Genomic DNA, 24,126 nt, shown 5'->3' on the forward strand with positions numbered 1-24,126 from the left:
AGCTGTTAATGATAGGATCATACATGCTTTCTATAAATGATTTTATTCAGTTTATTGTTGATATATTTCATGTTAATAAATATATTTCTACATTTAAAAAATCTTTATTCTCTAGTAAGTATAGAAATAACACACATTCATTGGGGAAAAAAGCTTTAAAGAATACAGAAATGTCAAACACAGAAAATCAAAATTTTCACATAGTCTTATTGTTTCCTTAGAATTCTATTAATAGTTAATACAACAGTGTAGCTAATCACTGCTTAGTATTCTGTTGTATGGCTGTACCATAATTTACTGAGTTAATCCCATGTTATATTTATTTAGCAGTAAATTGGAAATATTTTCTAATAAATCACCCTGCTATTGAACATCTTTGTACATACATGGTGATGCAATTGCTGTTATCTTTAGAATAAATTCCTACAAATGTATTTGCTGGTAAAAGTGCATGTGTATTTTTTAAAAGATTTTATTTATTTATTTGACAGAGAGAGAGAGATCACAAGTAGACAGAGAGGCAGGCAGAGAGAGAGGGGAGAAGCAGGCTCCCTGCTGAGCAGAGAGCTCAGCAGAGCAGAGAGCAAAGAGCTCTGGGGTTCTATTCCAGGACCCTGAGACCAAACACTAAGCTGAAGGCAGAGGCTTAACCCTCTGAGCCAACCAGGCACCCCATGTATATGTATTTTTAAGGTTTAAAAATATATACTACTAAATTTTACCCCCCCATTATACTAATTTGCACATTAATCAGCAATGTTTGTGGATTATCTTTTCTCTTGCATTTTTTCCCAGCCTTGGTTGTTATTTTTTTCTTAAAACATTTTTAATTTCGTATGTGAAAATGGTGTGTTATTTAATTTGAAATTATTTTTGATTACTAGTTAATTTGTATCCTTTTATGAATTATCTGTTTAACCCTTTGTTCATTTAAAAAATGAAAGTGTTTGTTTTTCTTTAAGATTATATCCAATACAATAATATGCAGCCAATAAGTGTTTTATGAAGAATTTTAATTCTTCTTTTCAATGTTAAATAAAATACAGGATAGAGTATTGTATGTATTTTATCAGCTCAATGATATAAAATATACTATACATTGGACATAGAAAAAAATGAAATCATCTCTAGATGGTAAGTTTAGATACTTTTTTTTCTTTAAATCTTGTATTATTCTTATTTTCTACAATGAGCATATATTACTTTGATAATTAAAGAAAATGTTTTTCTTTTTTCTATCAAAGCAGATCTAGTTTGTGGCAGAGCCAGGACCAGACTTTTCATGTCCCTTGCCCTCTTCCTTGTGCATCTAGAAAGGTATGGTCAGAGGTAGATGGAGAACCAAGGGAGGGGAAGGAGAGCTAAGAGTTTCATGGAGAGTGTCAAAGGAAGATAATCTTATTCTTAGGAGATGCATGTTAAAAAACGTAGAATTCAAATGGAATGATATCTGCAACTTAGAAAACATGTGTTGGAGTATTTAGAGTGTCATGATGTCTGGAGAGAAACCAGGAGGGATAGAAGTTGACAGAGGGAGGCAGAAGGGGGAGACGAAGGAGGGATGATGAAAACAAACGTAGTGAAATGTTAATCTTTGAAGCTAAGTAAAAGCTATATGGCTGCTCATTGTAGTAGTCTTTAAACTTATGTATTTTAAATTTTGAAAAATTTCAAAATAAGGAACTTGGGGAAATAGGAAAAATAGGAGGAGGTAATTACCTTGTAAATGTTTCAGAGAAATAAGTTAGGATGAGTCCTGAGAAGAAGCATTTGAATGTAGGGACCAGGAGGCCACAGGAGATCTTAAAGAAATAATGATTTCAGAAGGGTGAGTGGGGAGGGGACAAAGTCAGACTGCAAAGTTTGGCAAATTGAGTGAGAGGTAAGATAAGGCAGTAGAGTCTATGGTTGGGACTGCAATTCTGAGAAATTGGACAATGGAAAAAAAGAGATGTGAAACTGGCTTGAGAAGCAATAGAATTATGGAAATTTTCTAACATCGTTCTTAATTTTCACTTTGCATGGATACCTATTAATATATGACCTTTTATATCCCCTCTGCACATAGGCCTTTCCTGATGTATTAAATGATGAATTAGGGAACCAATAAAAAGAAGTAAAATAATAATATGCACAATGCTACCATCTAGAGTATTCACGGAAAATCACACCCAGTGTTTGTTATTCATTCGGGAGGCTAGTTTAGAGTCTCTGGGTTCACGCATATGTTTGTGTGTTTTTTGCTTTGTGTAAGACATGTAGAAGGGTGCAAAGTACTCTTAGTCTAGTCCGTTGTTTGTGGACTGATAGTTTGATCCTGAGTGAAACATATAAAATTTCTATGAAGTCTTAAAATTTGATTTCAAACTAGGAGAGATATTTTGGTAATACTTTACCTCAGTAGTGTTTTGGAAATGAAATAAAACATTCAGAAGGAGAAGAGGAGGTCAAAAACAACCCTAAGTTCATGAATTAAGGGGGTTATTGTGTTTAGCTGGGAGAAAGTTGAAATTGCACTTGAAATTTCTTTTATTCTCCAGAAGGCTTCATCAATCTTTACAGCTAGTCTGAAGCCAAGTGTTACTGGATAATGGTGAAGGTGCACATATGGGAAAGCACTCTTGGGGAATGGTAGACAAGAGTAATTTAGGGTAGGCAGGCCTGAGCTCTTGACGTGTGTGTAGGATTTCAACTATCGAAGATGTGGGTGGACAGCAAAAGTTCCAGGCAGAGGGAACAGGGACAATACAAAGACACAAAAGCACAAGGCACATTTAGAGAACAGAGGTCAGTCCTAGAGTAGAGCTGTACTCTAACCTAGAGTAGAGAGCAGGCTAGGGTATGAAATGCATTAGGGAAAGGAGTGGGAGAGAAGGTGGGAAAGGAGATGGATTGGCACTTATATGCATCTCCTCTCTCTTCAACCAGAGGATTTACTCCTAAGAATATGGAGGGGGTGTCCTTGTTTTCTGTTCCTTTCTAAGGGCCTGACACTTGCCTAGGTACACAGTAAGGGTACACTTATAGCTCCTTAGAGTTTGGCTGTCAGAACTAAGAATGAGGGTGGATGCTGAGATTTAGCTACTAGAAACATGATTATGGTGCTTGAAATTGGGCGAGTCAAACTCCCAACTAACAACCAGAGCAGCACTTCTCAGGCTTTAATATGAATCACCTAAGGATCTTGCTTATGTACACAGTCTGACTCCATTCAGCAGGCTGACATGCGGCCAGTGAGCTTGCATTTCTAATAATCTCCCAATGAAGTCTATGTTGCTAGTCTGGGGACCAAACATTGAGTAGCAAAGATTTGAAGACTTTCCACCCCCAATTCCTTGACCTTTGCAGACTCCACACTCCTAAATCATTGAGCACAACTAAAGATTCTTCACTTAGTGTAGCTGATGGAAAAGCTCAAATTTAAAGTACCCTGTGAAGATTTTCTGCCACTAGAGTTGTTGAGGTGTATTGGTACTGATGGTCATCTACTTCATGCCATTAAAAACATTTTTTTTTTAGATGAGTATGATTCTGGGCACTGGGGTGGCTAGTCGGTTAAGCGTTTGTCTCTTGATTTCCACTCTGGTCATGATCTCAGGCTTGTGAGATTGAGCCCTGCCTTGGGCTCCATGCTTGGTGAGTGGGGAGTCTGCTAGAGATTCTCTCTCTTCTCCCTTTGCCCCTCTCCCCTGCTTGAATGTGTGGGTGCTCTTTCTCTCTCAAATAAATAAATTTTAAAAAAATAGATGAAGGAGAGGAGAAGTGAGTTGGGGGAAATCAGAGGGGGAGATGAGCCATGAGAGACTGTGGACTCTGAGAAACAAACTGAGGGTTATGGAGGGGAGGGACGTGGGGGGATGGGAGGGCCTGCTGGTGCGTTTTAAGGAGGGCACGTATTGCATGCATCACTGGGTGTGGTGCAAAAACAATGAATCTTGAAACATTGACTAAATTAAATTAAATTAAAAATAAATAGATGCATATGGTTTTACGTGGTTGGACTCAAGAGTATAATTTAGTCTATTTTTGAAAAGGGTAAGCTGTATTTCTCCAAGTACACTTATTTATTGATTGACCATCCCTTCTGTCTATATTTCATGTCTATTTTGCCCTTAATAATTACAAGCCTATGTTTCTCAGTCTAATAGCTCACCCAGGGACAGTCAAACTCTAGTCACTGCTATTTTGAAAATGATTATTGTTATATAAATAAATATGGCTGCAACAGCGTAGGCTGTGCTTTTTCTAGGTGCTTTTTATTTTTATTTTCCTCATCCTTTGAGCAGGCTAAGCTGTACAAGCTTAATATTGACTCTTATTGAGTCTTCTTTCCCATCCTGCAAGACGGCCAGTGAAAAAGCTGAGAAGCCAGATACTAAGGAGAAGAAACCTGAAGCCAAGAAGGCTATGCTGGTGGCAAAGTTAAGGAGGGTAAGCTCAAGGCTAAAATGCCAAAGAAGGGGAAGCCCCACTGCAGTAGAAACCCTGTCTAGTCGGAGGAATTAGCAGATAATCCCCATCAGTTATGCATTCTAGAAAGACCATGTACAAAAGGAAGTATTCAACAGCTAAATCCAGGGTTGAAAAGAAGAAAGAGAAGGTTCTTGTTACTATCACAAAACCAGTTCATTGTGATAAGAAATGGCATTAGCGTAAACTTCCCCCAAATGCCTACGTATTACCCTACTGAAGATGTACCCTGAAACTGTTGAGTCATGGCAAAAAACCTTTCAGTCAGCATGTGAGAAAACTTTGAACTAGCCTCACTCCTGGCCATTTTGATAGTCCTCACTGGGTGCCACAAAGGCAAGATTGTGGTTTTCCTGAAGCAATGGAGCAGTGGCTTGTTACTTGTCACTGGATGTCTGGCCCTCAATTGAGTTCCTCTACATAGAATACTCCAAAATTTCATCATTGCCACCTCCACCAAAATTGATATCAGCAATGTGAAAAATCCCAACATCTCGCTGATGCTTATTTCAAGAAGAGGACTTATAAACCTAGACACCAGGAAGGTGAGATCTTCAACACTGAGAAGGAGAAATATGAGATTAAAGAACAGTGCAAGATTGATCAGAAAGCTGTGAACTTACAAATTCTGTCAGTAGTCAAAGCTGTTCTTCAGCTTTAGGGCTACCTCTGCTCTATGTTTTCTTCCACAAATGGAATTAATCCTCACAAATTGGTGTTCTATATTTCTTACAAGAAACCACAATTTGTATGGAGTCACAAAAAGCCCCAAATAGTTAAAGCAATTCTGAAAAATGAAAAACAAAACTGGGGGCATCATGATTCCAGATTTCAAGCTCTATTATAAAACCACAGTCATCAAGACAGTATGGTATGGTATTGGCAAAAAGAGACACAAAGATCAGTGGAATAGAAAAAAAAATCCAGAAATGGACCCACAACTATATGGCCAGCTAATCTTCAACAAAGAAGAAAAGAATATCCAATGGAAAAAAGACAGTCTCTTCAACAAATGGTGTTGGGAAAACTGGAGAGCCACATGCAGAAGACTAAAGCTGAACCACTTTCTTACACCATGCAAAAAAAGAAATAAAAAATGAATGGCAGACCTAAATGTGAGACAGGAAACCATCAAATCCAAGAGGAGAACACAGGCGAAACCTCTTTGACCTTGGCTATAGCAACTTCTTACTAGACACGTCTCTAGAGGCAAGGGAAACAGAAGCAGAAATGAACTATCGGGACTTCATCAAGATAAAAAACTCCTGCACAGTGAAGAAATAATCAATAAAACTAAAAGGGAGACTACAGAATGGGAGAACATATTTGCAAACAACCTATCTGGTAAAAGGTTAATATCCAAAGTCAATAAAGAACATTTCAAACTCAACACCCAATAAAACCAAATAATCCAGTTAAGAAATGGGCATCAGAATACTGCTATGCTGAAAATAAATTTAAAAAATTAAAAAAAAGAGAAATGGGCAGCAAACATGAATAGACACCTTCCAAAGAAGACACCCAGATGACTAACAGACACATAAATAGATGCTCAACATCACTGAAATACAAATCAAAACCACAATGAGATACTACCCCACACTGTCAGAATGGCTAAAAATAACAACACAAGAAACAACAGGTGTTGGTGAGGTTGCAGAGAAAAGGGAACCCTTGTGAAGTGTTAGTGCAGCCACTCTGGAGAACAGTATGGAGGTGTCTCAAAAAGTTCAAAATAGAACTACTGTATAATCTAGCAATTGTACTACTAGATATTTACCCAAAGGATACAAAAATACAGATTCAAAGGGGTACATGCATCCTGATGTTTATAGCAACAAGGTCAACAATAACCAAACTAGAGAGAGCCCACATGTCCATCAATTGATGAATGAATAAAAAAGATGTGATATATACATATATATGTATATATGTAACATTATGTATTTATTAATAATATATATATATATATGTATTACTCAATCAAAAAAAATTGAAATCTTGCCATTTGCAATGACATGGATGGAGCTAAAGTGTATTATGTTAAGTGAGATAGTCAAAGAAAGACAAATACCATATGATCTCATTCATATGTGGAATTTTTAAAAAAAGATTTATTTATTTATTTATTTGACAGACAGAGATCACAAGTAGGCAGAGAGGCAGGCAGAGAGACAGGAGGAAGCAGGCTCCCTGCTGAGCAGAGAGCCCAACATGGGACTTGATCCCAGGACCCTGGGATCACGACCTAAGCCGAAGGCAGACGCTTTAACCCACTGAGCCACCCAGGTACCCCTCATATGTGGAATTTAAGGAACAAAACAGATGAACATGTGGGAAGTGGGAAAATAAAAAAGAGAGGGAAACAAACCATAAGAGACTCTCTTAACAATAGAAAACAAACTGAGGGTTGTTGGAGGGAGGTGGATAGGGAATGGGCTAGATGGGTGATAGGTTTTAAACAGGGCACTTGTGAAGAGCACTGGGTATTGTATGTAAGTGATGAATCACTGAATTCTTTTTTAATAAAAGATTTTATTTATTTATTTGAGAGAGAGAGAGCGAGCATGAGAATGGGGAGTGGCAGAGGGAGGAGAAGATTCCCCACTGAGCAGGGAACCTGATGCGGGGACTCAATCCTGGGACTCTAGGATCATGAGCTGAAGGCATTCATTTAACTGACTGAGTCACCTGGGTGCCCCAAATCACTGAATTCTACTCCAGAAACCAATATTGTACTGTATGTCAACTAACATTTAAAATAAATAAATATTTTTCAAAGAACTTAATTAAATAACTGACCCATTAAAAAACATTGATTCTTAAAAAAATATTTAAAAATATTCATTCTTATCACTGAGAATGCCAGGATTGGTAAGAGTGGTCTACATGATGAAAATGAAAGTTATGGTAAATTGTTGCACATATCAATTGACTTCCAGTTAACTACACAACACCACATAGCCACATTTCAGCTGTGCTGAAGGGAGAAAAGCCTAAGTACGTGATTATAGTCTTATCGAAAAAGATGCCAGTCTTTAGGATAAGATCAGAATTTTTTCTCCAAAACATATATATATATGGGAAACTTAGGCCTAACAGTGAGATATTCATACAGTCTGAAATCTGCAAGCAAACAGAGGCTATCAATTTGACCTTCTACCTGAACCCTTGTCTATTCTCTTCTCTCAGTGTTTGGGATACCAATCTTCTGAGATATTCAGTATGAATTTACATTTCCTCATCCACCTAAATTTAATCTCTGAGAACAGCAAGATCTGTTCAGCAACCTTTAACCACCTGGAGGACCACTTTCAAGTGTAGCTGAGGGAAGAGATTTTCTGTTGATATATACATGTATGTAGTTTTATATATTAAAATTAAAAACATAGGAGAAAATGAGTGAATTTTGCTTTTGCATTTAAATCAATTTTTCCTTAAAGGCTAGAGCAATTGTCACACTTTCTTTTCTACCTAAAGGGTGTAGACTGCCCTAATCACTAGCACAGCCACCTAAAACCACACCAGTTTTCTGTGAGGAGGAACTGAGCTTTTACTAAGAAGTTTCCCAAAGTGTCCTAGTGTGCTTTCTCTGTAAGCTCAAGTCTAGAGGAAGTCAACTAAAACAAGGACCTTCTGATTCCTGGCTATTTTTAAATTCCATTTTCATTTGAATGAGGATTCCAAGTGAATGTTAATCCTCCTTCTTTCCTCTCTTTCTGCCTTCCTTTTTTCTTTTTTTGATTCCACATACACACATCTAAAAATTACAAAAGAGCTTCTATGTTGAAAAAAATTCAAATGTTATAGAAGCGAAGTTTCACCATCCCCCCATTTTTGATTGCCACAATAAGTTTGGTTAATATCCATCACATCACACAGTTACATTTTTTTGTGTGTTTGTGATGAGAACTTTTAAGATGTACTCTGCTAGCAACTTTCAAATATACAATACAGTGTTAACTATTGTCACCATGCTATACATGACATTCCCAAAACTTACTTATGTTATAACTGAAAGTTTGTACCTTTTGACTCCCTTCACCCATTTCCCCCACCCTTATCCCCCACTTCTGGCAACCACCAATCTGTTCTGTTTAATCCCATTCTCCAGAGGTAACAGTTGTTAACACATTGGTATAAATCCAGAATTTTAATATGCATACATAAACGTATACAATCAGATCTATAAATTATATTGATTCATAAAAATTGGATGATATTTTGTATACATTTCTATGTTTTCTTATTTATCAATATGTCATGACTACTTTTCTACATAAATACTTAGAGATTTCCCTCACTGCATGATTCTGTAGTATCCCATTGTCAATCTATTTAACCAGTCCCCATTAACAGAAATTTTATTTATTCTAGTTTTTTTCTCTATGAATTTACGCCACAACAAATATACTTGTACAACACAAAGGTTTTTTGGTAACATAAATTATTAGAAATAGTAATCCTGGGTCAAAATGTCTACATATTTAAATTTTGATAGATTTTGTCAAATTTCCTTTTAAAAAGACTGCTCCAGTTTAAACTCTCATACCAACATATAAGAGAGCCCATTTCCTAGAACCCTTACCGATACCGTGTATTTTTTTTTATAAACATATATTTTTATCCCCAGGGGTACAGGTCTGTGAATCACCAGGTTTACACACTTCACAGCACTCACCAAAGCACATACCCTCCCCAATGTCCATAATCCCACCCCCTTCTCCCAAACCCCCTCCCCCCAGCAACCCTCAGTTTGTTTTGTGAGGTATTTTAATTCTTTAATTTTTTTGCTGGTTTGAAAATTTCTTTTGCCCATTCCTTGTTGTTTTAATGTGTATTTCATTTACAGTTGGTGAGAGCTTCTTCCCATATTTTTGATGGCCATTTATGTCCTTTTGCAGGACCTATTTCCACCAGAAATTACAGAGGGAAAACAAGACAGCTTTTGTGGTAGAGCTCTGATAATGAAAAAGGCATGTCACCTATACTTATGCAGAAAAATAAAAAGATGTGTTTCTTTTTATTAGAAGGACAAATATACTTTTTTAAATAATAAAGGCTGAAAGTAAAGTAGAATGCCTCACTCTGTAAAAGATACACAGATAGGCTTCACACTATATTTCAGAGACACTAGAGAAATTGAACAGAAGAAAACATAGAAGAAATAAGGCTGCTGAGGAAACTAGCAGTATACATCCAACCATTCATCTATTTGTTCATTAATTGAAAAACAGTCAATAAATATTTTTGAGTACCTACAATATGCTAATCCCTGGTGGTGAAAAAGATCTTAGTCTCTGGAGTAAGATCAACTGGGTTTGAATTTTGACTCCATCTCTTACGCTGTGATCTAAAGGATACAACTTAATGTCCTTGTGCTGCAGTTTCCTGACCGGTAAAATGGGTATAATAAAAGTATGTACTACATAGGAATGTTGAAAGGATTAAATGAGATTAATGCAAGTAAGGTTCTATGCACAGAGTGAGTACCTAATAAAAGTTATAGTTCCTGACAAATGGATTTTTGCTTCCAAACCCAAATCAACTCTGGAGATAGAAGCCAGAGGGAAGCATAGACTGCAGGGAAAATAACAACCACTGCAACAGTACCACTGTGAAAAGCCCTGGAGATACTGAAAGTGGCCTTGAACTGATGTGTGTAGAAGGTAGATGGTTGTAGCCTGGTGCAAGGAATGGCCAGAGGCATTGGTGATGGGATAGGGCAGAACACAACTTCTATATTATGCAGCCATCAGAAAGGATGAATACCCAACTTTTGTATCAACATGAACGGGACTGGAGGAGATTATGCTGAGTGAAATAAGTCAAGCAGAGAGAGTCAATTATATGGTTTAGTTTACTTGTGGAGCATAAGGAATAACATGGAAGACATTAGGAGAAGGAAAGAAAAAGTGAATTCGGGGGAAGTTGGAGGGGGACATGAAAGATGAAAGACTGTGGATTCTAGGATAAAAACTGAGGGTTATGGAGGGGAGGGATGTGGGGGGATGGGTGAGCCTGGTGGTGGGTTTTAAGGAGGGCACGTATTGCATGGAGCACTGGCTGTGGTGCGTAAACAATGAATCTTGGAACACTGAAAAAAATAAAGACGTTAAAAAAAATGAACACAACTTCTAGAGCCCTATTTCTTCTGCTCCCTTGTGGAACCTTAGTATAATTACTGCTTATCTCATTCATTGCAGAAATCCAGGGCAATAGCCCAAATAGCCTGTGTCAGCAGACTATGAGTAGATGGGCAATGCAAAAGTCTTACTCGTGTGAGTTGATGAGTATAAGGATGGACTAACAGGTTGTCCTCTGACATTCATTCCTCCACTTCCACACCCCCCCACCACAAACTCTTAGATCTGTTGGTTTGCAACTCAAGGTGACTGACCAGACAAGTTGCCTCATAAGGTGTGAAAGATATAGGAGTAACAGTAGTTCTGTGGTATCTGGGACTCTTGACTGGGACTAGACTAGGGCCTGGCCTTCGGCCCTTTTTGGATATACATTTATTAGATGCAGTAGATGATACCCCCAGGAAACAAGAATAAGCATACCTAGACTTGTAAGAAAGATGAATGACTACTATAGAAAAGGACAACAATTTGAAAATATATACCATTCAATGCAGAATTATTGGAATGGATGGGCTAATAATTTAAAATATACAAAGTAAATATAGTTAAAGATTTAAGGTAATAAGTAATATGAAATAAAATAAGATAATTTAAAGGATCAATGGAAAATATTAGCCATAAAATATATATTGATCTACATATTTACCATTTCTGACACTCTTCATTCCTTTGTATGACCTCATTCTCCATTTCAGAACAAAATATTCCTAAAAATATTCAGCCTAAAAATATTCCCTTATCATTTCTTTTCAAATATATTTTCAGCCTAGAAATATTTACTTCAGCCTAAAAATATTCCCTTATCATTTCTTTTCAAATATATTTTTATTTTAGAATAGATTCAGATTTATAAAAAGTTGCAAAGAGAGTATGGAGAGTTTACATATACCTTGCATTCTGTTTACCCTACTGTTAACATTTTACATCAGTTTGGTACATTCGTCACAACTAATAAACTAGTATTGATACATTATTGATAATTAAAATTTATACTTTTTTTGTTTCCTTAGTTTTTAATCTAATGCTTTTTTTTTTCATTCCCAGAAACACATTCAAGCTACCACATTACATTTAGCTATCATGTCTTTTAGGTCCCTCTTGGTTGTGATTGTTTCTCAGACTTTATTTTTTTGTTTGTTTGTCAAATGACTTTGACAGTTTTGAGGAATATTGGTCAGGTATTTTGTAGATTGTCCCCCATTTGAATTTGTATGGTGTTTTTCTCATGATTAGACTGGGTTATGTATTTTTGGGAGGAAGTCACAAAGTGCCCTTCTTGTCACATCATATCATGGGTACATGCTATCAGCATGATTTATCACTGATGATATGAACCTTGATTATCTGTCTCAGGTTGTGTTTTCAGGTTTCTCCACTATAAAGTTATTCTTTCTCCTTTTTCCATAGTGTTATCTTTAGAAAGAAGTTATTTTCTGCAGCCCAGCTTTGAAGAGTGGGGAATTATGCTTCACCTCTTTGATGGGAGACTACATAAATTATTTGGAATTTTTTTAAATTAATTTATTTATTTTCAGAAATAACAGTATTCATTATTTTTTTACCACACCCAGTGCTCCATACAATCCGTGCCCTCTATAATACCCACCACCTGGTACCCCAACCTCCCACCCCCCCGCCACTTCAAACCCCTCAGATTGTTTTTCAGAGTCCATAGTCTCTTATGATTCACCTCCCCTTATTTGGAATTCTTTTATACGGAACGTTTATTATGGGTATATCATCATCTATTTATTTATTTTCTATATCTTTTACTTACACCAATATGGACTTATAGATATTTATTTTATGTTTTGGGTTATAATCTAATACTACTTTATTTTCTTTCTCACATCACTTCAACTTTGGCCACTGGGAGCTCTTTCAATTGATTGCTGTGTCTCTTTGACATGACCTCATCATTTTTTTTTTAACACTTCCTTACTTTCTGGTATTACAAGATGCTCCAGGCTCATTCTGTCTATTTCCATTTTCAGCTTTAGAGTCTGTCATTTCTCCAAGGAGCCCTGGTTCCTTTTATTGCAGAATGATATTAGAAACCAAGATCTGGGTACTGGGTGTAGCATTTCTTTTTGTGTAGGTTTCCTGGTGACAAATTCTTTCAGTTTTTTTTTTTTCCTGATAAAGTATTTATTTGGTCTTTATTTTTGGAGTACCCCTGACTTCAATATAGAATTCTTCTCTGGCCTATATTTATTCTGACAAGAGGTACTCATTTTTATCTTTATTCCTATATATATAAGGTATTCTTTTTCTTCCTCCAGCTGCATTTAGGAAAGTTTTTTTTCCTGTATCAATTATAGCATCTTGATTATTATGTGGCTATACATGGCATTCTTTGTCCTTATACTGCTTGGGTTTGTGGAAATTTTTTGAATCTGTGAACTCACAGTTATTATCAAATCAGAAAACTTTCAGCCATTATTTCTTCAAATATTTTCTCTGAACTTCCATCCTGGGACTCTAATTACTTCTAGGTTAGACTACTTGATATTGACTCACATGTCACTGAGGCCTTGTTCATCTTTTTTCACTTTCCACCCCCTTCTTGTGCTTCAATTTGGATAGTTTCCACTGCTGTATCTAAAAATGTACTCCTTTTCTATGGCATCTAATTTGCTGTCAATCCTACTCAGTGAAATTTCCATTTCAAATATTATTTTTCACCTCTAATACTTTCATTTGTTCTTTCTTATAGTTTCCATTTCTTTCCTCATTATGACAATATTTTCTTTAAACTTTGACCTTTCCTTCAACTTTTAATCTTACTACTTTAATAGGTATTCTAAATTTTTCATCTGCTAATTCCATCCTCTCTATAATTTCTGTGTCTTTTTATGTAGTCTGATATTTCTCCTGGATGTGGGTCATATTTTCTCACGTCTTCACATGTATAATAGTTGTTTATTAGATGCTGGATATTGTGAATGTTTTGTTGTCGAGTGAGTGCCTGGATTTTACTGTTTTACTTTAAAGAATGTTGAGTTTTATTTTGGGAGGTAGTTAAATCACTTCCAGATCAGCTTTAAGCTTTCAAGGCTTGTTTGTAAGTTTTGTTATGGCAGGCCTAGGATATCCTTACTATAGGGCTAGGTTAGCTCTACTACTAATATGTGATCATTCTGGGGTCTCTACTTACATGTCTGGGTACTCTACAACATTTCTCTGCTCTGGCTGGCTGGAATGCAAACACTTAGACCTGTATGAGCTCTGGGAATTGTCTACCTTACAGATCCCCAGCAGTTGTTCTTTGCCTATTCTCACTGGAATTTCACACTCTGCATGCACAACTCAGCATGTATCAAAGAATAAAGGTAATCCCTGTGCCAATTTCTATAGTTCTTTCTTTGTATAGCTCTCCTCTCTAGTACTCTGCTCCACTAATTATAGCTGCCTCAGTCACTGAATTTTGATCTCTGACCAAATCAGCAAGATCACTCTGTTCTGCTTAGGCTTCCCATCCCTATGTTGTTGTCCAAAATTGCTTCTAGGCAGCAAGCTGAGACAATCATAGAGATTACCTCATTTGTTTCTCTTTCAAAAATCACAGTCCTGCATTGCCTGTTGTCTATTGTCTGAAAAAAAAAAATTGTCTCTTATATTTTGTTATTTTTCTAGTTATTTGTGGTAGGAGGGCAAGTCCAGTGACAATTACTCTATCATGAATGTAAGTGGAAATTCTGTTCATAAAAATGTAATAATTGAAATAAAAAATATGACTGATGGAATCAATACCAAGATAAATTTAGCTAAAGAACAAATTAGTGAGTTAAAGATAAAATTGAAGAACTTTCCCAGAAGGTAGTAGGAAAGGATAAAGAAATAGAAAATGTAAAAGAAAAGCTATAGGATATGGAAGATGAAAGTAAAATACCAACATCAAATAAAAGGAGTCCAAGAAATAGACAAATAAAAAATAGGAAGAAGTAGCTACTTTAAGAAATAATGGAAATAAATTTTCTGGAATTGAAAAATAATGAAAGACTTCATGTAATAGAGTCATAGAGTGTCAAATAGGAGAGAAAAGGAAAACCTATACTAGATACTCTATAGTGAACATTAAGAGCATCACAGAGAAAATTCTGAGTGTCCTGAAAGAACAAATAGTGCATCTACAAAGGATCAAAAATTAGGCTGATCTCTGGCTTTTCAATAACAGCATTCATTGTAAGAAGAAAATGAAGTGTCATTGGGGGAGATTAATAGGTGAGCTTCACAGAGAAAAATCCTGGAAGGGAGGGGAAACCAGAGGAAGAACTAAATTAATTGGTAAATGATTAAAAGCCTTCACAGCTATAGTTTAATGGTACAAAAGTTCTTGTGCATGTCTTCCAGGACAGAAAATTAAGCATGATTTTCCTGCACTGGATGATCTTTCGTCTCTGGAGTTGAAAAGAATAATTTCATCTTGCATTTGTATTACATTTTATACATTTAAAATTATATTAGTATTTACTACCACATTTGAACTTTTTTGGAACAGAAGGCTCAAGTGGTACTGTGTTCAAATAGCACTGTTTGCCTTATTGTATAGACTATTAAGGGAAAACCCATTAAAGTCATGCCATGGATTGCTCAAAGAGCCAAACCTAAACCCCTACTTCTCTAACTCCCATATTTCTGCTGTTTCTTCAGCATAGTGAAGGAGCATGAAATCTCAGTTGAGCTGGGTGGATTGTGAACTAATTTGTCAAATGGACCTTGCTTGGCCCTTTTGGGAAGGAGTGGGCATTCTTAAATGAAAAAGTAATTGTGCCATCCATGAGAAGGCTGTATTTGGCTTGGGTATCATGATTGCCCTGAGATATGATCCAATAATGAAAAAACATCTCTTTTCCCACTTGGAGTTCTTGTTAGTCATTTATGTGGATAAGGTTTTATTGGGATAATTATTGTGAATGCAGCACACATGAGGAGTGGTTACAATTGCATTTTTAGAGCATAAATGTATGATAATGAATTTCATGGCCACTCATACAAATCTCCTTGTCTTGAAAGCTACCAGCAGGAGAAACATTACTGTCTTGTCAGAGAAATGACAGAGAGGAAGAAACCCTTCTTCTAATTTTTCCTTCCTAAATATGAAGTGTCTCTTTCCCATGGAGCTCATAAGGGCCTTTCATGTTGTCAGCTATACATAAGCATTCTTTTTACCAACTATGCTAAGGTTCTAAAAGTTCCAGTGAAGGAACAAAGAGATCATAATTTCTCAGAAGCTGACAGAAAACTATAATCTCAACACCTCCTAATTAGGAGGGGAATAGAATCATGAATGCAACAGTGTGTCAGCTCTGTAGCTAGTCTCCTTTTTGGTAGGGTGATGAGCTTCAGAGAGCCTGTTTCATCGATGTAGAATGTGGTCTCCTGCTTTGTGCTTATGCTTTTATTTTTGTCTCCATTTGAAAGATGTACTCTGTGAGAATCTGGAAACCCTTGTCTTCACTAGACACACATACTTACACACATACACACACTCCCTCTCTAACAGAACCCTCATGCTATGAAAGCACAGCCCTTGCATAGAACATTGAAAATTAAAACAGAAATAAGGATGGATGGGGTCTGAACTGTATGTTAGAAAATTTCATAGCCCTATGTATCAAAATTGTAAACAAAACAAATACAAAACCTGATCTAATAGGGAAATCTAAAATGGGAGTTCCAGAGTGCCCTTCCAAAAATTAGGAGCCACTCAACTTGCCCCTAGAAGGGGCCCCAGAAGAACCCTGCTCAGAAGAATGCTCCCACATAACTCCACCCAATCTCATTCAGAGAATAAGTGCTCCAGAACATCCCAGAAGATGCCAAGGAAGATGGTGGCAATCTCCTGGGAGATAGTGGGCACAAGACCCAAGGGGCATGTCAGTTCCTTGGCTTGATGTAACATTGTCAGCTACCACGGAGATAAGCTTTATGATGAGTACATTCTCCCCCTGCCCCCACCCATTTCTAGACTACTGGACCAGATAGAGGGTCATCTGGAAGTAGTACATGATGAATGATTTGAGCCAAATCTTAAAGATACTCACAGGGAAGACAGTGGGGGCATGCCACCCACAACTTTAAAGCCCTTCAATACTTCCACTCCAAGTGTCTGACCCACAACTCCTTCCATATCTGCCCCCTCCCCAACCAGAAGGCTGACTGCTTGAAGAATGTCATCATGCCTCTGAAATGTCTCACCAAGAAGCTTCAGAACCAGGACATGCAGACTGGGAAAAAGTGGACATTCTTCTGTGGAAGATGCTCAAGCCACCATGGAGCTGTACAGCTTGGCTGAAGTGAAATGGGAACAGCACCTGGCCCACAATCCCCCAAAAGACTAGCAGCAGCGGGGACACTGGTGATGTGGGGAGGCAGAGAGAGCATTGCACCCAGGAGAAACAGGGCTGTGGACCAGTGGACAGCCCTAATAGCTCCACTCCTTTGCAAGCTTGAGGTGTGAGGGAGAGAGAGGCTCCACCCTAGACTTAATTTCCATTGAGATTTCACCTCAGGTATTGTTTTCTGTGTCTGATTAAGTATTCTATGGAAGCAGTAAGCCTCTGTGTCAGACTCAGCCCTATACTGTTTATGTCTTAAATGGTGCCAAACACAGATCCTAGGGTGCTTTGCTCCAGTCAGGCCTTTTGACTCTCAAGGGGCAGGGCATACTGGGAAATGTAGTTTCTCAAACTGCCTTATCAGTAGGGTGCCTGATGTCTCATTTTATGCCTTTTGTTCTAAGTAATTAGCAGCACCTTTTCAGTCTCAAAAGTACCTGGTTGGTTGATCACACTCTGCATCACAGACACTGCTTTTGGCTCAGAGTCTCCACCTAGTCTGTTTTGGGATATCACCTATTCTTCTCACCTTGACTTACAGAAGAACCATCCCTGGTAAGGTTCAGTTCTCCTTCATGTTACAAGGCAGTAAAGGTAAGAGAGCATGACTTGGAAATCAGCTTCTCTGGTTTGGGAAAACAGTCTGTTTCCTAAAGTAACAGAGGATTTATTTAATTTACATCCTACTTGGTAGGTTAAAAAAGAATTTAAAGTGTTTTCATGGTTTTTGGTCTTTTATTTTGCTAAACCAAATCTCTAAAAACTCAAATTATTCCCTTGATAAATTTTTATAATGGAAAATAAATTGAAATAAAATAAAATAAAATAAGGGGGAGGGGGTTTGGGAGAAGGGGGTGGGATTATGGACATTGGGGAGGGTATGTGCTTTGGTGAGTGCTGTGAAGTGTGTAAACCTGGTGATTCACAGACCTGTACCCCTGGGAATAAAAATATATGTTTATAAAAAATAAAAAATAAAAATAAAAATAAAATAAAATGGAGCTGCTAATTTAAAAGGTAATTAAAGTAGGCCAAAGAAAATGAGTCATATGCACAGGTGAGTCTGAAAATCTTTTAGGAATAACTAATTTATATGTTAATACCCTTTGCAATTTTAAGATTTGAATTTTATTCTGCTTTACACTTGCAGCAGTGTTTTTTATTTCAATCAGGACCCTTTGGGTATATAATTTATTACTGGGGGATTTAGAAGAAAATGTAAAACTCTTGCAGAGTCTGGCTAGCACCAGCTGAATTTTGTACTCTTCTTTTTAAACTCCAGAGTTCCTTACTTGAGTTACATGCTGGATTGCCTTTGGTAAGACACTGTAGTTGGCAAAGTTAGCTTTTGGGCCCCCTCCCCCAGCTATCTTACTGTCTCTAATTTTCTCTTTGTGTTATCTGCTCTCCTCCTTCCTTGCCTTCACCCCAACCTTCCCCTCACATCTGGTACTGCCTGTTCTCTTTCTTCCTTCCTATTAGAATCTATTCTGAGGAGTCACTCTAATATCAATCATTTATGACTTAGTACGGAATCAACTTTCCTCCCTTTCATACAAAGCATCCTGCTAAGCTTATCTCCACTTATGGAATTAAAGACTTTGTCTCTTATTTAAGAGGTTTCACATTTCATCCAGCTTGTAAGGAAGGTAGATTTTTGGCCATCAGACCTTAGGTATTTCTGGAATTGTTGGGTGATTGTACCACTTCAAATACTTTACAGTGGCTAGTACACCTACTAGCAGTTCAGTGAGAATTTGCTAATTGGATAAGTGATTATCTATTCCTCCTACCAATGAGGCTTTGGCCATTAGGTCTTTTCTTTGGATTTTTAATGTGTCCAGATTGGTATTGTGGGGCTTGGGCACATTGTGCATCTTGATATTACGCTGGAGTTTGATAATGAAGAAGGTTACAATATTTGAGAAGATTGAATCTTGAAGGATAATTCAAATGAGCAGTCACAGGACAGAATCAGAAAGTTAAACAGACATATATGAACCTTTGAGAATTGAAAACTGTTGAAATTGCTGGAAGATTAGATCATACTAGTCATTTGTTGTAAACCTGCTTGGCCTATTCCTTCAAAGAACAATTTATTTCCTGACTGTCAGTCAACTGTGCCTTGATTAGAGGGAGCAGGATCTGAGGAGGTCAGAGTTTGGGCTCTGGAATAATTTTTGATGATTTTTTTTTCGCCTAAAACACAGCAGGAAAAGCAAATGCAAGGTAGAGAAGAGATTTGCATGTTTTTCCTTATTGCTCACATTAAGCTTATATTTCCATTTAAAATCTTTTCTCAGAAAGCTCTTGGAAAAATTGGCCCCTGAAGCAAGCATTATTTAGAGTTTGGAATGTGGCTTTCTGGCAAGGTGTAGGTTTGAATGTGATTAGCAGACAAGCCCTGTGCTGGGCCTCTTGGCTTCTGCTGGCTGGCATTCATCCATATACCACCCAACCTTCTCTGAGCTACTGCTAGAAATGTCCCTGCTACTGTTCAGACATTCTCTAGTACATTCCCAAACCTTCCTTAATTGTCATCTCAGGGTGGCCCACCTTCTATGCATACAAATCAATCATTGTAATTTTCCCTAAGAAATCCTGGGACGAGGAAGTGGTGGTTGAGCTAGATGAGAATATTTCTGCTCCAATCACCAAGCCTATCTTACTGATGTAGGGACAATTTCTACCAGATTTGGGGGAGGAAATGAGGAGAAAAAAAGGAATACTTTGCTTTCCCCTTGACAGAGGTAATTTCCTTAACTGCTATGCAACTTTTCATTCTCAACCTCTTACACTCCCATTCCTAAGAAAACCCCGAGTTGCTCTCTTTTTTAGCCTCATATTGGTTTTCAATAGATTAAGTTTACAACTGTTAATAAGCTAGGGCTTTTGCTCCAGGGCTGTCAAACTAGCCCTTTTCAAGTCTGTAAAATTTGTTTAACAATTAAAATATGAAATCCCATATTGTCATATTTCATTTCATTATAATATTTCATATTAATATATGAAATCCAATATATTCATGTAAGTAGCTCTTCCTTTCATGTTTATGCCTAGCTATAACTGGAGATGCTTTTAAACTACAAGCTTTTCATTAAGTAGAAAATATAATTAATTATTGAGGGGAAGGGCAAGATGCTCCTAGTGACTTAAGGAATCTCTTTAACTAATGACAGCTTCTCTCAAATGAAAGCAAGAATTATACTGATTCTGAAAAATATGAGGGTGGGACAATAAAATCAGGAAAAATTTTAGAGTAACATCACTGCCCTAATAAGTAGTTTTCTGCTGTGAAAGCTTATAAGCCCTTTATTTAAGGCTTATTTGGAACTATAAAAGCCATTGCATTCTAGGTTCAGTAAGGCAAAATGATAATGGTGAATAATCTTTAAGATCTTTCTGTAAGAAAAAAGCTTACTGGAATGTCTAAAAATTTTGCAACATCATTTGAAATAAAATTTCATTTAATATAGTTCAAAATCTCATTCCAATGAGCTTCAAATAAGTATCCAAGTGAGTAATACAACGTTCTTTAGTATATGTGCTGCTGAAGCAAGCACTAATACAACTTTCTTTAACCATACTCTTAATTATCTGAACGTCTTTCTAAATTATATTTTTGCAGAAAGAGGTGTATCAATAGATAATCGTGTTCTAGTCTTTTAAAAAATAGTATTTCTAGTACATTGTGCGTTCACTATGAGTTAAACACAATCTCTAAGTCTTTTATAGCAACATCACTGGTCTGGGCTGATGCCATTGATAGTTGGAAAGATGACTCCGAGACCCAGCAATATCTTCAATCTTCAAATATTAAATTTTGTTCACTAATGTAACTTACTATACTCTACTCAGTAAGGCAGGAAATTGAACTCATAGGATTTCCAGCCATAAATTGTGAAAAATAATAGGGTTTCAGTTTAACCCCTAGGTACTCAGACAAAAAACAGCCACAATATTCTATTCTAAGACCCAATGAAAAAAGGATTGGACATGATGATGCATTATTGCATTGAAAGTTGCCAAAAATGATTGTCCATGGCTTGGAAATGGCTTTGTTTTATAGAAAATTTGTGGTATTAGAAACTGATTTGGAGTGTTTGTTGTTACTTACTATATGCTGCCACCCACACCAGTCAGTGACAGTAACATGGTAAATGCTTTAAAATAATTTTTTGTCTAAAAAGAAGAGTTAGCTGTATCCTATATATTTTCTTAGAGATATATTTAGATCTTAAGTTCTCATGTGCCCTGGTGGAGAACACTAGAGTAAAGAAATTATAGGTGGCTCAGAAGAGAACTGGGGTTAAAAGAAGTGGATGCTGAGTCTAAGAATCTTACCATCAGAGTAATGGCAAGGTTCATGGTCATTAGCAGTATCTCCTCTCATGATTCCTCAGAAGCCAGGTGGCCCTGAGACACTACACAATGGTCACTTATGCAAGACACAATGATCAGGTATGGTTAGAGGCAAACTCAGTAGAAGTCAGAAAAGAACAAGGATCAACATGCAATACTGAGGTTCCTTCTCCAGTGCAAAGAGATTATATAAGCTTTCCTCTGCACCCCAATGCCATCTTGAGGAAGGGGAAGAGAAGATATTTTGAGAAAATAGAGGCAGCCCTAATGGGAAGTTTGAACTTTAAATTGATTGAATATTAACTTGACAGATACTGGGAGAATTTGGGCTCCAAAACAAGATGAAGTCAGATATAGAACATTAGGTTGATTTTTTTTTGTACTTGAGTCATTGTGTAAATTTATACTTCCTGTGACAAATGCATTCTCTAACTCTTTATTGACTAAGGCAAGACTCATCCGCCTCTCCAACTCAGCAGTAAGTCTTTATTTTCCAGGTTTTCCTTTTATATTTATTTTTTTCAGCTCTATTGAGGTGTAACTGGCAAATAAAAATATATATACATTTAAGGTGTACAATGTAACGGTTTGATATATGTATACATTGTGAAGTGATTACCACAATCAAACTAATTAACACATCCATCACCTCACATAATTACTGTTTTGTGTGAAAACACTTAAGATCTACCTTCTTAGCAAATTTCAGACATACAATACTATATTATTAACCATGTTGTGTATATACAGTCACCATGCTATATATTAGATCTCCAGAACTAATTAACCTTATAGCTGAAATTTTTACCCTTTGACCAAGATCTCCCATTTACCATGTTCCCCCTAGTCTTTGGCAACCACCATTCTTCTGTGTGCTTTTGTGAGTTCAAAAGTCTTCCTTTTTATATAGTTACTCTGGGGGATGTATGAAGGGAAATGAAATGACAAGAGGTAGGTTCTTTTTTTTATTAAGATTTTATTTATTTATTTGACAGAGAGAGAGAGAGAGAGAGACAGATCACAAGTAGACAGAGAGGTAGGCAGAGAGAGAGGGGGAAGCAGGCTCCCTGCTGAGCAGAAAGCCCTTTGTGGGGCTTGATTCCAGGACCCTGAGATCATGACCTGAGCCGAAGGCAGAGGCTTAATCCACTGAGCCACCTAGGTGCCCTGAGAGAAGTTCTTTATTAAAATGCAGATTCCTTTGGAAGTAGTTACACCTTAAAATTGTGTCAATCAATACTAAATTATTAGTTAATAAAATAGTTGTCCATTAACTTCAGTAGAGGTTGCAGGGATAATAAGGACTAGGCAGTTTAGAGAAGGTGGTTAAGAAGGAATTAAGTGGAGTGCCTGGATGGCTCAGTTGGTTAAGTGTTTGCCTTTGCTCAGGTCCTGATCCAAGGGTCCTGGGATGGAGCCCCACCTTGGGCTCCCTGCTCAGTGGGGAGTCTGTTTCTCCCTCTGCCCCTCCCTCTACTCATGCTGTCTCCTGTACTTTTTCTCTCAAACAAATAAAGTCTTCTTTTTGAAAAGAAAGAATTAAGAAGTAGTATAGTTTTCTTTATATATCTGAGGTTGCTTGGATAGTATTTATCACTTGGTTCTTAATACACAGGAGAAGACTTGTTATCAAGGCAATACTATGAAGTAGTTAGGAGCACAGGGTTTGGAGTGAGACAAGCCTGGATTCAAATACTAGCTGCATCATCTTGAACAAGTGACCTAACCCATTTTAGCCTCAGTTTTCTTATTTGTAAAATGGGGAAAATATTACTTATGGCAAAGTTTTGTTGTTAGGAAAAAGTGCAATCTGAAAACTTCTAAGAATAATATCTACAATGTAATAGTTGCTCAGTAAGTGTTTCCAGATATCCCTGGTCAAATTGTGTTGGACATCTTCCCTTTGCCTCTTTATCTTTTTCTGTCCTACTCTGTGCTCTGGAAGACTGATCTGTATAGATTCCATCACTGGATTTCCTTGTTCTCTGCCTTCCTGGTGGGTTAGAGCAATAGAGAATACTAGTAGGAGATCAGAGGGAGGAAAATTAAGTTGGGGGTATTTTTTCATTTAGCTTCCATCCTTCAGGATGCCATGGGCCGATTAGGTTCTTCAAGGAGGGGTCACAACTCCAGTCAGGAAGCCCTCTCCATGGAAACCTTTCTTTTTCCTTTTGTTGCTTTTTCAGGCCTGAGGAGATAACTCCCCTCTAATATCTCCCAATATTTTGTTATCTCTTTTTGTTGTTTACCACACCTTTGTAAATAATTCCTTTATTAAACTTCCCTCAAATTATTTAGTTTGAGCATGCCTGCCTATTTCTTGCTGAGACCCTGATTGGTACATTCTCTTACCATTTCTAAATATCTATGACAAATAGAAGGAAGACACATATACTGAGTCTCTATAAAGGCCTGAATTACCTGCCCCAGTCCTTCCTTTTAGATGCTGAACTCCAATGAGGGTACAGTTTTGTCTAGTGAAAGAACACAAAGCAAAGGGTCAGAAGACTTAGAGCTTTGCTTTGGTTCTGCCCTCAATTCTCTGAGCTTGGGCAAGTGCCAAGGCTCCTCTGTAAGTCTCAATTCTTCTATGAAATTAAGGTATCGAATCAGATGACTTCTACAGTACTTCTGGTGCTTACTCCACAGTGACTGAAGCTTTACATGGCAGAATTGTAGCAGACATTTTTTTGTTCAAAGATTTTTTTTTCATTTATTAGAGAGAGAGAGCGAGCAAGCACAAGTTGGGGGGGAGGGGTAGAAGAAGAGGGAGAGGCAGGCTTCCCACTGAGCAGGGAGCCCAATAG

At 37.2% G+C, this 24,126-nt stretch overlaps 1 protein-coding gene and 1 pseudogene across 1 annotated transcript in view; one reads left to right on the forward strand and one right to left on the reverse strand.

Annotated features, from left to right (window-relative positions):
- The window catches only part of TNMD (tenomodulin), a 174,193-nt gene that overhangs the window by 70,284 nt on the left and 79,783 nt on the right, over positions 1 to 24,126 (reverse strand). The gene's annotated exons all lie outside the window — the stretch shown is intronic.
- On the forward strand, positions 2,702 to 16,960 carry LOC132007634 (large ribosomal subunit protein eL6-like; annotated as a pseudogene).

Source organism: Mustela nigripes, chromosome X (assembly GCF_022355385.1).
Source record: "Mustela nigripes isolate SB6536 chromosome X, MUSNIG.SB6536, whole genome shotgun sequence".
NCBI lineage: Eukaryota > Metazoa > Chordata > Mammalia > Carnivora > Mustelidae > Mustela > Mustela nigripes.